The sequence below is a fragment of the Pleurodeles waltl genome, chromosome 3_1, assembly GCF_031143425.1.
Source record: "Pleurodeles waltl isolate 20211129_DDA chromosome 3_1, aPleWal1.hap1.20221129, whole genome shotgun sequence".
NCBI lineage: Eukaryota > Metazoa > Chordata > Amphibia > Caudata > Salamandridae > Pleurodeles > Pleurodeles waltl.
In genome coordinates, this window is record NC_090440.1 from 115,497,831 (window position 1) to 115,512,155 (window position 14,325).

Genomic DNA, 14,325 nt, shown 5'->3' on the forward strand with positions numbered 1-14,325 from the left:
ATCCATGTGTTGAAGTACTTTATTCCTTGATTGAGGTAGGTGGTGGTGTCTGGGTTTGGAGTGGTTGTGAGCGTCAGACCATAGACATTCAGTTATTTTCCCTAGCTGTGGTGGGGGGCACTCTCTTGGGTGGGTGCAGTGGTGTGTGGGAAGTGTATGATGAAGTGGTCATACAGGAGAGTTCTGTGGCGTGGCTGTGCTTTACTCGGTTGCTTGATGTGCATGTGGGATCCAGTGTGTGTCCTGTGATGTGGGTGGCATCATGGATGAGTTGGGTGTCTCCAATGTTGTTCATGCATTTGAGGATGTCGATGGTGTCACTGTGGTCATCGAAATTGAAATTGAGGTCACTGAGGAATTTGTAGTCTTTGGAGTCTATGACGAGGGGTGCCTGACTGGGATTGTCATTGCTGCTTGACCAGACCTCACAAGCAAGTCAACAAAAAACATAATTTCTAACATTGGTGATCAGCTGGATGCAGTGCCATACAGTGATTTTGTGTAACCGCCATCCCATGTGTAATAACAATTTGATTTTTAAATTCTCTTCATTTTGACTTTTTCTAGATCTACCCTCATTCCTGCTACTAGACGTTCTACAACCATGCCTGTAGCAATGGAGTTTGAGTTAGCCAACCTGGAAGGCTACATAGTGGCTGAGCTTAAACAGTTCTGCTTGGAAAGGCGACTACAAATGAAGAAAGGCACCAAAATGTTGGAGCTGCTGAAAGCTATGAGGGCCTGGGCACAGGTCCACCAGTTGATGACAATCATGAGGATGAGAATACTATGGAGGATCAAGACCAGGACATCAGCCCTGGAATGGAGTCTTCAGGGGAGAAGGAGGATTCATCCCATGAATTCGTTGCCCCTGCCAGAGCAGGAAGCAATGTTTCATTATATGGTCTGTCTCCAGAGGAGCTGGCAGACAAGAAGGCAGAGAGCATCAGCTGTAAATTGCCAAATTGAAAACAGAAGAGATAAATGTGTTACTGGCTCATGAGCTGAGTCTGAAAGAGCAGGACCTCAAAGCCAGATAGGCAGAGCCCAGCAGTAGTGCTGGTAGCAATTCCACAGTGGCTGATGGAGACAGAAATGTCCTCATCTCCAAGGATCTGGTGGCTAATTATGTGGTGGGAGATGACATTGACACATGGCTTTCTGCTTATGAGGTAGCCCTAAGGGTTCACAGGATCCCAGAAGAGCATTGTGGGATGGTTTTTGGAAACACATGCCTACAGTGGGCAGGACAAACTTCTTACTTTAGAGGTTTGGGACCAAATAAGGTGTACTTCCATGAAGGCCACCGTGATAGCTAAATTTGGACCAATCCCTGAAAAGTACTGACAAAGGTTCAGGTACAGCGAGAAGCTCCCCAACCAATTATGGGTAGATTTTGTGGATTACTTTAGCAGGGCACTGATTAACTGGGTGTGGGGCAGTAAGGCTAATGACTACAATGGTCTGTACAATCTAATTTTGAGAGAGGACATGCTCAATATTTAGTTTGATTTCCAGAGCTGTGCCAGTCTCTAGTTGACAGCAAGCTGAGTCAGCCAAGGAAACTTGCTGAAGAGGTACACCTCTAGACCATCACCAGACTCCCCAAGAAGGTTTCTGGAAGGTCTCCCACTGGGTTTTCAGGGGTCCCACCAGAAGAAAGAGGGATGAGAAAAACCTAAAAATAAGTAGTTCTTTAAAGGCCCCTAAAATAATTCCCAAGGGAACAGCGGTAACCAGTCCCATCTGAGACTAAAAGGAAGGGGTTCTTTGATAAGCAGGAAGGGATCTTTATACCTCAACACGCCAAGCACTTTGGGTGACTCCAAATGTCCCAAGAGGGCACAGCCCCAGACACCTGGATTGGCGAGTGAAGCAGTCAGGAAGAAGGTAGTCTCTGTTAGCTTTGGAGAACAGGTAGAGGTGACCCTATTTACCAGTGAGGGAAAGCAGATGGTGCCAAAAGTTCATATGCCCGCCAATACTTCTTAATACAGGTAATGGGCCGCAATTTATGAGCAGTGGGTGGAGTCTCTGAGAGACAGAAGAGCTAACATAACTACTGTGAAGTGCCAGCTGGTGTCCTAAGAGAAGGTTCTCCTTACCACATTTCACCAAGTCATAGTCGCCGGCAATTGTACGACTCATCTACAGGTGCCCCTGTTTCCCTTTGAGTTTGGAGGTAGTCAGGTTCTCTAAAACTAGCTGTAAGCCCTGCCATGCCTTTAGACTGATGTTGGCAAATGACCTGGAGCACACTAGCTGGAGGGAGGTAGATCTCAAATCACACTTGGAGATGTTGCCTGAATGGGTCTGTATGACCACAAGGTCCATGTCATCCTGGAAAGGAAGTCAAGAGCTTCTGGAGCCTGGAACAATTGACCCACACAGCTGCCAAGAAGGAGAAGGGCAAGGTATATGGGAAATTCTCACAGTTGAGGTTGATGGATCCCCTGAGGAGGATGCCCAGAGCCAATTGGGGAGTACATTGCCGTCCTGGGTGACCTGCCTGAACTTGCTGGTTGGCAGGTTGAGGGTAGACCCATCAGCGAGGAATTCTGCAAGGCACTGAAAGAGTGCCCCATTCTAGGGTGCTTGACGTGGCAGGCTGAGGCTCAGACAGCAGGTGACGCTTCTGGGGATCACCTGATCCATTGGGAGAATGACCTCCTACATAGTGAGTCTAAGGCTCCTGGATCTGAGGTGTCCAATGTGCTGGTGGCCCCCATTGTTCCAGGACCTTCCTACAGGATTGTGCTCATGACATACCCTGGCATGACATCTGGGGCAAGACAAGACCCTCTCCAGGTTTGTTTCCTCTTCTTTTGGCCCCAGGTGTATGTTGTAGGTCCTGTCTCACCTGCAAGGCAAGTGGGAAATCAGGTAAAATGCTTAAGACATTCCTGACCCACTACAAATCATTGCAACCACTTTGAAAGAATAAGCATCAACATTATTGGACCCTTGGACCCCAAGCCAGCTTTAGGCAACTAGTCTTCGTGGACCACATCACTTTCTATCCAGAGGCCATCCCTTTGAGGTCGATGACTGCAGTTATGATGGCCAGGTCACTGATCTTGAATTTTACCCTTGTGGGGCTCCCCTATAAAGTAGTGCCTAACATAGGCACTAACTTCATATCAGTGTACATGAAAAACATGTGGGATGAGTGTGGGGTAACTTATAAATTCTCCACACCTTATCACTCCCAAATAAACAGTCTTGTTGAGAGATTCAACAAGACCCTGAAAGACATGATAATGGGCCTACCTGAGGCCATGAAGCGTAAGCAGGACTTCCTCCTTCGATGCCTTCTCTTTGCCTACAGGGTGGTACCACAGAAGAGATAGGCTTTAGGTCCTCTGAAATCCTCCACTGCTACCCTGTTAGGGGACCTCTCAGCCTTGTGAAAGAGGGATAGAAGCAAGCTCCCAGGAAACCTCCTCAGGATGTACCACTTCTGGAAAAAGTCAAAATGTAATCTTGAGGCCAGTAAGGACTTTATAAAGCTCTGGTATAACTAGACGTCCACTCTAGCAGAGTTTCTACCTGGTCAAAACCTGTGGGTCATATAGCTTGCGGAGTCGAGAGCTGGCCAGGATTGCTAGACCAGCCAATGTGAGGTAAAGGAGTGGAAGGGGGGGTCCAACTACTTGGTGGATCTCAAGACTCCTAGAAATACCTTAAGGGTGCTCCACATAAAATGCCCCAAACCACACTTTGGGGGAATCCTCTCCTTTACCTCTTGTCTGCCCAGAATCATAATGGGTTAGTGGAGGGTGTCAACCTCTCCCTTACGCTGACCCCAGAACAGTAGAACAACTGTGGCCAGATACTGGGTCAGATTACCTCTCTGTTCTCTCTCGCCTCTGGGCTCACACACCTGTGTGCCAATGACATAAACACTGGAGACAGTCCACCATCCAATATATAGTTTGTCAAGCAGGGTGAGGGCCAGTATCAAGAAAGAGGTCTCTAAGATGCTGGTGTTAGGGGTGATTGAGCCCTCCAACAGTCACTGATCCCTGGTATGACTTAAAACCTGGCTTTACCATTAAAGAGATTTTAAATTACAATTCATTTGAATCCAAACAGCATGTTCCTATCTGCTCCCGATCCAAAGTTATTACCTACTAAATATAATAGGGTAACTCAGTATTGGCAAATCGGAGTGATAAGCCTTACCACAGAGAAAAATGACTTTGTGAGTTTTTCACAGCGAGGACATGGAAAACCTAAACACACATGTCCTTCTTTTTACATACCATACACATTGCCCTATGAGCCTTTAGGACCGTCTTTAGCGTTAACTTATATAGCCTTAGAACCTGCCGTAGCGGGCTCTATTGGCAATTAAAGGCCCGCTCCCCGCGTTAAATTCCCGAGCCGAAGGAGAGGGCATTTAACAAGGGAGAGGGACTTTAATAGCCGGTAGAGCCCGCTACGGCGGGTTCTAGGGCTATTAGAACATTCTGCCACACAGGGCAGAATGTTCTATTAAAAAAAAAATATGTTCACGGAGCCCGAGGGGATTTAAATCCCCTCGGGCTCCGTGAGGCTTTGTTCACAGCTGTTGCTGTGAACAAAGCGAACATTTGAATGTTGGCGCTGCGGGCTTTTACCGGCCAGTAAAAGCCCGCAGCACTCCATTGTTTTCAATGGAGCCTCCAGCATTCCAATGTTCTAATATGCATTAAAAATTAAGGTTTACACCTGGCAAAATGTTTATATTAGTAGTACGAAATGGAGGTTTAATATTTCACATAAACTACTTTAAGAGGGTTGCATGATGAGTGCGGTATCCATATTGTTGTATTTAATTGATATTCCCACCATAAGTTTAATACCATTTACTAGGGATTCATAAGTAAATTAAATGTGCCAATAAGGTATAGGTTACTTTTACTGTGTTTGAAGGAAAGAGCACTCACACTTTAGCATGGGTTAGCAGAAGTAAAGTGCACACAGATCTAAAGCCAACGAAAACTAAATCAGTAAAGCAAGAGGTGAGAAGACAAAGGGGGTCATTCCAACCCTGGCGGGCGGTGATAAAGCGGCGGCCAACCCGCCAACAGGCAGGCGGTCCAAAAAAAGGAATTCTGACCCTGGCGGGAACCGCCAACACAGCCCGCTACTTTAACACTCCGACCGCCACGGCGGGACAGACAAACAGCGCGGCGGTCACCGCCAACAGGCAGGCGGCAGACAATGTACCGCCCACCCTATCACAACTCACCAATCCGCCACCTTTTCCGGGGCGGGAGCCCCACCGATAAAAACACGGCGGAAACAGACTACGAACGGGAAAACGCTCACCTATACACACTCCACGAGGAAGGAGGACAGAATGGAACCCGAATTAAACATCCTACCAGCTATTGTCTACCTGCTCATCTACCAGGAGTACGAACGCCGGCGCAGACGACAACGGTGAGTACTGCACCTACGACACAGGGGAGGGGGGAGGAGGAAAGCTTATGCGCACACACATGCGCCATACACCCACTCCCCCACCACAAATACCTACACCCCAATGCCGAGCAACAAGTCAGAGTGACACCCCCCAAACCCACCGGAATAATGCAAAGACACAATTAAAATGATCTATAAAATATATGTAGAAATAGCTCCAATAAAGGTATGGGAAATATGCCATATAAAAGATACAAAAATAAGGAATTAACATAGTCAACAATATATACATGGGCAATAAGTCCTGCACATTCCCTCAAAGTTCCATAGTCCGTGGGCCAATGTGCACAAACACATGGGCAAAGCCCGCACAGGAGACCAGATACCATTGGAGAGAACACTGCTGGGGCATCAGATGATAAAACTACAGGCACCTCAGGGGGAAGGGAAGGGGGGGCACCTCAGCCACATGAGTCCACGACGCCAGATTCACGAGGGGCCTCCATGCCCACTGTCCCATCCTGGGGAGTGCAAAGCCACAGTCTCACAAGTCTCTACAGTGGGTGGCTTGCCCACTGTCCCATCCTGGGGAGTGCAAAGCCTCAGTCTCACAAGTCTCTACAGTGGGTGGCTTGTCCACTGTCCCATCCTGGGGAGTGCAAAGCCACAGTCTCACAAGTCTCTACAGTGGGTGGCTTGCCCACTGTCCCATCCTGGGGAGTGCAAAGCCACAGTTTCACAAGTCTCTACAGTGGGTGGCTTGCCCACTGTCCCATCCTGGGGAGTGCAAAGCCACAGTCTCTCAAGTCTCTACAGTGGGTGGGTTGCCCACTGTTCCATCCTGGGAAGTGCAAAGCCACAGTCCATCAGATGGATTACCGACTCCACTGTTAATGGAGGAGGCATGGTGCCCAGAGTGCTTCCTGAAGCCTTGCTCGACAAAGAAGCGGCACTGTCAATGGGCCAGCGGTGCTTGAGATGAAGGCCCCAGCGGAGCGGTGCAGAGACGGCGGGGCCCAGCGGAGTGGTGCTTGAGATGAAGGGCCCAGCAGAGCGGTGCTTGAGATGAAGGCCCCAGCGGAGCGGTGCTTGAGATGAAGGGCCCAGCGGAGCGGTGCAGAGACGGCGGGACCCAGCGGAGCGGTGCTTGAGATGAAGGCCCCAGCGGAGCGGTGCTTTAGATGATGGGCCCAGCGGAGCGGTGCAGAGACGGCGGGACCCAGCGGAGCGGTGCTTGAGATGAAGGCCCCAGCGGAGCGGTGCTTGAGATGAAGGCCCCAGCGGAGCGGTGCAGAGACGGCGGACCCAGCGGAGCGGGGCTTGAGATGAAGGCCCCAGCGGAGCGGTGCTTGAGATGGCGGTCCCCGTTGTGGAGCTCCACTCGCCCTCCGTCTCACTGGTGTACTCGGAGTCTGTTGTATGGCCCTCCAGGGCCTTGTGAGATGCACCTCCCTTGTGCGCCGATGCCACTTCTCCTCCGCCTGATGATGCTAATGCACACATGAACAGGAAGACAAAGAAAATGGGGGGGGGAGAAATGAGGACAGGTTGAGTGCATGCATTGGCAACACTGTTGTCGGAGAGGACAGACACAGAAGCCCCCTGAACTAGGCCACGCAATCGGGGTACACTACTCAGTTATTGTGACTAGGCCTACAGGTTTATGGACGACAAATGCACACATGGGTGAGGCCGGACCATGGATAGCTGTACTTGGCACCCTACAGAGGTGGGGGGCGGGGGCACAGGGCCGTGTCTAACGGAGGGGCCTAGCCTACAGAATGCGCCCTGGCCTGGAGATAGCCACAGCCCTCCTCCCCCACCCAGACACCTTCACTGCGCGCAAAGATAGCAGAATGTGCTGATACTCACCCCCTTGTTTCTGCTGTGATGTCCTCACGCGCCCATCCAAATCGGGGTAGGCCACCGCCAGGATCCGGGACATCAGGGGGGTCAATTGGCGGCTGGCACCCCTCCTACGTTGGGAGGCCATCCCCAGCAGAGACTCGGCGGTCTTTCTGGTCCCGCGGCGGATGTCCTCCCACCTCTTTCGGCAGTGGGTGCCCCGTCTGTTGTGGACCCCCAGGGCCCGGACGTCCTTGGCGATGGCACGCCAAATGTCGATCTTCTGATGGGCGCTGACCTATGTGACATGTACAGGGTGGTAATGGAAATCGCATCAGTTTTCTGCCTGGTCAATGTGAGTGGCCCCCCCCTCCCCAACCTTGCCATGTGGCACATGCTCTCATCTTTCTTGCGTTGCACTCCTCAGTCGCTCCCCTTCCCACCATCTTACATACACCCCACTCAACACAGGCATAGCCCATTCAACGTGCACCCTGTGTACTAACCTGTTGGTCTGGAGGACCGTAGAGTAGCGCATACTGGGGGAGGACCCCATCAACAAGTTTCTCCAATTCTTCGGAAGTGAAGGCAGGGGCCCTTTCCCCAGTCGCAGCAGCCATTGTATCTCCCAGACCGAGGTCACAGCAGCACTTGCAGTATAGGTCCTCTCCTGTGGATGATCAGGTCTCGAGTGATTAATCAGATAGAAAATGGCGGTCACGCCCGCGGCGGTGCGTACTGCGGCGGTGCGTGCCGCGACCGCCGGCGCACATCGTCATTGGCTCCTGAGACCCATAGGGTTCAATGTTAAACAATGCTGCTTTGCGCCGCGGTCTTCGACCGCCTACCGCCACGGTGTGCCACGCCGGCGCAGTGACCTCACATCCCACTGTCACACTTCACAGGTCAGGCAGCCGCCATTTCAAGGGCCCACATGGCATGATTTCTACTGCGTCACACAGGCCTAGGCCTTGCATTGCCACTCATACAAGCCTTTCAATGCATAGCGATTCGTGTACTGTGCAAGCTGTGTGAACGAACCTGTGGGTTGCTTGACTCTGTGCTCCATGTTGTCCTTCCTAGGCACCGTCCACTGGGACTTGCGAGGAGAAGGATGAATCCTCTCGTGTACCGACCGCTGGTGGACCTGTCGACAATGGAAGAACGACATATCATACTTACATACCGCCTTGACAGAGCAACTATACATGAACTGTGTGCCCAGCTGGAGCCAGACCTGATGTCCCCCATCCGCCAACCCACAGGGATTCCCCCTCTGGTGCAGGTTCTGTCAGTACTCCATTTTTTGGCAAGTGGGTCTTTTCAGACAACAGTGGCCATATCATCTGGGATGTCTCAGCCTATGTTTTCTAAGGTTTTGTCCAGAGTGTTGTCTGCCCTGATGAAATACATGCAGAGCTACATTATTTTCCCTGAGGTGGGCGAATTGGCTACAGTGAAGGGTGATTTCTATGCCCTTGGACACATCCCCAACATCATTGGTGCCATTGATGGGACCCATGTGGCTTTGGTTCCCCCCAAAGAAAGTGAGCAGGTGTACAGAAACAGAAAAAGTTATCATTCGATGAATGTCCAGGTGGTCTGTTTGGCTGACCAGTACATCTCCCATGTAAATGCCAAGTTCCCTGGGTCAGTGCATGACGCGTATGTCATGCGAAATAGCAGCATCCCTTATGTGATGGAACAGCTACAGAGACACCGTGTGTGGCTAATTGGTGACTCTGGTTACCCCAACCTGTCATGGCTACTGACCCCAGTGAGGAATCCCCGGACCAGGGCAGAGGAACGGTACAATGAGGCCCATGGGCGCACTAGGAGGATCATAGAAAGGACCTTCGGGGTCCTGAAGGCCAGGTTTAGGTGCCTGCATATGACAGGGGGATCCCTAATGTACTCCCCAAAGAAGGTGTGCCAGATCATCGTGGCCTGCTGTATGCTTCACAATCTTGCTTTGCGACGCCAGGTGCCTTTTCTGCAGGAGGATGGTCCAGATGGTGGTGTTGTAGCAGCTGTGGAGCCTGTGGAGAGTGAAGAGGAGGAAGACGACGGGGACGACACGGACAACAGGGATACAGTCATACAACAATATTTTCAGTAGCACACAGGTAAGAATCAGCCACGCCATTTTACATTTACTTAAGGCCTCATGGGTCTCCACTGTCTGTGTTTCCCCCCAGTTCATGTTAAGTGATTTGTGACTTTCCCTTTCCTTTTCAGAGCTGTATGACCCACTGCCTGACTTCAGCTTTGTTTGCCCATGGACTAAAGCTTATTGAAATTGGTATGTTGTCATCACAAAGTAACTGGACATTATTGCACCGTTGTGTGTAATACATTTGTTAAGAATACAAGCAGACTCCTGTTATTTTAAGTGCAATAAGTGATTTATTTTAAGTGCTACATATAGGTTCATGATTGTGAAACGGTGATGGGTGGGGGTGGAGTAATGTCCATGGCAGAGTCCAGTTCTCAGTCGCACAGGTGCATTGTCCATATGCCTGGGGAAGGATGGAGCAGGGGCAGTTCAAGGTTGGACAGGGTGACAATGTGGGACAGTGGGATGACATCAGGGGGTATCTTTGGCTGGCGGGGGTCTTGCAATCCTACTCTGTCTTCTTGTGAGATCTCAGGTTCCGCTTGCGGGGTGGTTCTTCTTCTGCGGGAGGTGGGGTTCTGGTGGCCTGTCGTTGTGTGGGGGCCTCCTGTCCACTAGCGCCGGCGGAGGTGGTAGGCTGTTCCTGGCCTGGGCTAGTGACAGGGGCCCTTTGGGGTGCCACATGGTCCCGCAATGTGGTGACGATCTGGGTAAGGGCCACGACGATGGTCCCCATTGCAGAACCGATGTTCCTCAGTTCCTCCCTGAACCCCATGTACCGTTCCTCCTGCAGTTCCTGGATCTCCTGGAACCGGGCCAGTACCGTCGCCATCGTCTCCTGGGAGCGGTGGTATGCTCCCATGATGGAGGAGAGGGCCTCTTGGAGAGTCGGTTCCCCGGGCCTGTCCCCCCCCTGTCGCACAGCAGCCCTCCCAGTTCCCCTGTGTTCCTGGGCCTCTGTCCCCTGGACAGTGTGCCCACTACCACTGCCCCCAGGTCCCTGTTGTTGTTGGGGTGGTGGGTCAACCTGGGTGCCCTGTAGTGGTGGACACACCGCTGATTTACGTGTCCTGGAGACAGAGGCATGGGCCCGCAGGGTGGGAGCTGTGCTGGTGTTCCCAGAGGGGGTTGGGTCTGGTGTAGCCTGTGCCTGTCTGTGGGGAACCGACTGTCCAGAGGTCCCCGATGGGCCGGGCTGGTCATCTGGCTCCAGGGAGACAGAGCTGCTGTCATCGCTGGGGGCCTCTTCTGGGGGTGGGATGGACATCTCTGGACCCTCCGTGGCGGTGTGGTGGCGTTCGGGTCCTGCAGGGGTATAAAGGTATGGTTATTGCTTCTGTGTGTGGCATTTCGTGTGATGGGTGGGTGTCCGTGTACCCAAGTGCAGGCATTCCCTTGTGGGGGCTTTTGTGAGGGTGGCTTGTGGGGGTGATGTGTGTGTGCAGTGGGCATGCTTTGGTGATGGGTGTCCATGCTTTGTGGTCGCATGCAGGGCTTGGTGTTGGGATGGGTGGGTTGTGATGGTGAGGCATTTGCAAGGAGTTGGTGTGATGGGGGTGGGGGTGAGGGTGGGGGTATGATTTGGCATGCAGGTGGGGTGGGGGTGGGAAGCAGTAGTGAAGATTTGACTTTCCAGAGTCCAATCCTCCGCCTACTCCTGCGAGGCCCTCAGGATGCAGCATGTGCAAGACTTCCTCCTCCCATGCGTTAAATTCTGGGGGAGTAGGTGGGGGTCCGCCGCCAGTCTTCTGCACTGCAATGTTGTGCCTTGATACCATGGAACGCACCTTCCCCCGTAGGTCGTTCCATCTCTTCCTGATGTCCTCCCGATTGCGTGGATGCTGTCCCACCGCGTTAACCCTGTCCACTATCCTTTGCCATAGCTCCATCTTCCTGGCAATTGTGGTGTGCTGCACCTGTGCCCCGAAGAGCTGGGGCTCTACACTGACTATTTCCTCCACCATGACCCTGAGTTCGGCATCACTGTCTTTGGTGTCTTTTGGGGTGCCATGGGGTGGTGTGGTTGAGGTGTGGGGTGGCGTTTGTGGTGATGAGTGTGGTGCGTGTGGTGGTGTGTGGTGTTTGGTGCGTGGATTCTGTGTGGGTGATGGTGTTGTGTGCCTCTGTGTTGTGGGATTGTCTAATCTGTGCTCTCTCTCTAGCCTTCGTTAATGATTTCGGGTCGTAGGGGCTTGTGGGTGATGTGGGGGGGGTGTTTTATATTGTGTTGGGTGTGTGGGAGTGGTGTTAGTATGTGTATCAGGTGTGTGTATTTCAAACTGACCAATGTGGGTGAGTTTTCTATGTGTGTGTGTATTTTGACCGCGACGGTGTGTACCGCCAATGGAATACCGCGTTTGAAAGAGCGCTGCGTGGATTTGTGGGTCAGAATGGTATGGGCGGATTTCTGTTGGCGTGACGGTGGAGGTTTGGTCATCACCATTTTTTCGCTGACCTTTGGTGTGGCGGACTTTTGTGGATGTCGGGTTTTTGGCGGTTTGCCAATTGCGGGTCAGAATGACCGTGGCGGTTTGCCGCTGCCGTGGCGGTGTTATGGCGGTCTTCTGGCCGGCGGTAAGCGCCTTTTACCGCCGAGGTCAGAATGACCCCCAAAATGTTTTCAGGGAATGCTACACAAATTATGTCAGGTGGTCTAACAACTATATTGTAATTAATGAGAATAATTACATTCAGTCATTGTGGGAAATAAACAAAAGTAGCACATATGTGTGCCACTGAAATAAAAGAACAAATAAAGATATGTCTCCTTATTATGCATTACTGGTTGAGGCACAGCATGTTGACGCATTAAGAGCTGTAGTAAATCAGGGAATGTGCCAAAATCTATGATGGATGCACGGAAAAAAACATGCTCCAATCATGGAACACTTTGCTGAGGCATATTACATTTCTTTATAAAACCACACAAAGCAGAGGAAATTGGTCCTTTTGTGACTTTGTGAATATTACAGAAACCTTTTTGTTGCCCTTGTGTCACCTTGTGTGATGCAAGGAGAGCTCAAAAGCTTGATAAATCGGGTAATGGTAATGGTACTGCTAAAAAAATTTAGCCCACACATGATAGTGTGTAGAGTTCCTATTTTTATCTTAATAACATCTTTATTTCCATAACGTAAAAAATGTGGTCATTGGTTGGCAGTCAGTTTGCACTCTGTCCAAGGAGGGACCCTCACACTAGTCAGGGTAGGGAGATATACACTTAGGCTAAACCCTGCTCACCCACTTGGCACCAGCAGTCAGGCGTATCTCAGAGGCAATGTGTAAAGTATTTGCACTAACACACACAGTAACACAGAGAAGAGACCACAAAGTGATACAACAGCAGTTTAGAAAAATAGCCAATATTTATCTAAATCAAACAAGACCAAAATGACAAAAAATCCAACATAGACAAGCAAAGTTATGAATTTTTAAAGTAAAAGGAGTCTTAATTCATATAAATCAATGGATGTATTGTTTTTACTCAAAATACCTGGTTTGCATAAAAAATAAAGCCCCACGGGAGAGCGTACATTGTAAAAGTCAGCGATCTGTTGATTCCTTACTCTCAAGTGAGCCTATGCGTTGTTTCTTCTCTGATCGGGTAGGCGATGCATCATTTTTCTCTCCCGCAGAAGAGCAATGTGTCGATTTTCAGATGGGCAACTTCAGGTCTGCTCAGGTTCACAATGTTTTTGATGCCCAGCAACAATGTGTGTACAATTCTGGTGCACGGTGGTGAAGAGCCACAATGTTGGGGTGATACATCAATGTCGGCAGCAGCTCACGGGTGTTGAGTTGATTTCCCAGCTGCGATGTAGGTGATGCATTGATTTTGCTCCTGCACGGCTCCTGTGTATGATTTTCAGTCTTGGTTCCACCAGCTTCTTCTTTAAAGGGCCCCAGGACTGGATTAGGCACCACTTGGCAGAATAGGAGTCTAAGCAAGAGAGTCCAGTTGATGGCGGAGGAAATATTTGAATACCCTGAGACTTCAGAGCAAGGGGCAAGCTCAGTCTAAGCCCTTTTAGGCACTTTACAATCCGAAAAACACACTCTTTGTCCTCTCTAAAGCAGAAGCAGCAACTGAAGGCCAACCCAGCAAAACACACTCACAGGCAAAGGGGCAATACTCCTCCTCCAGCTCCAGCTTCAGCTCTTCTCCTTGGCAGAGGTTCTGCTTGATCCAGAAGTAATCTAAAAGTCTGGGGTTTTGGGTCCACTACTTATGCCCCTTTCTGCCTTTTAAGTAGGCAAACTTCAAAGTAATGTCTATGTTATTGACAAGATCCTGCCTTGCCCAGGCCTGGCCCCAGACACACACCAGGGGGTTGGAGACTGCATTGTGTGAAGACAGGCACAGCCATTTCAGGTCCTTCCTCCCCACTCTAGCCCAGGAGACTCATTAGGATATGCAGGCTACACCCCAGCTCCCTTTGTGTCACTGTTTAGAGGGAATTTACAACACCCCAACTGTCAGTCTGACCCAGACAGGAAATACACAAACAGGCAGAGGCACTAATGGTTAAGCAAGAAAATGCCCACTTTCTAAAAGTGGCATTTTCAAACTAACAATCTAAAAACCATCTTAACAAAAAGATGTATTTTTGTCAGTTCAGAGATCCCATGCTCGATATCAATATCTGCAACCCATGGGCAGTATTTCACTGTCAGGACATGTAAAACACATCACTACATGGCCTACCTTTAACATACACAATACCCTGCCCATTGGGCTACCAAGGGCCTACATTAGGAGTGTCTTACATGTATAAAAAGGGAAGGTTTGGGCCTGACAAGTGGGTACACTTGCTAGGAAGAATTGGCAGTTTTAAAACTACACACACAGACCCTGTAGTAGCAGGTCTGAGCCACGTTTACAAGACTACTCAACTGGGTGGCACAATCAGTCATGCGGGCCCACTAGTAGCATTTGATTTACAGGCCCTGGG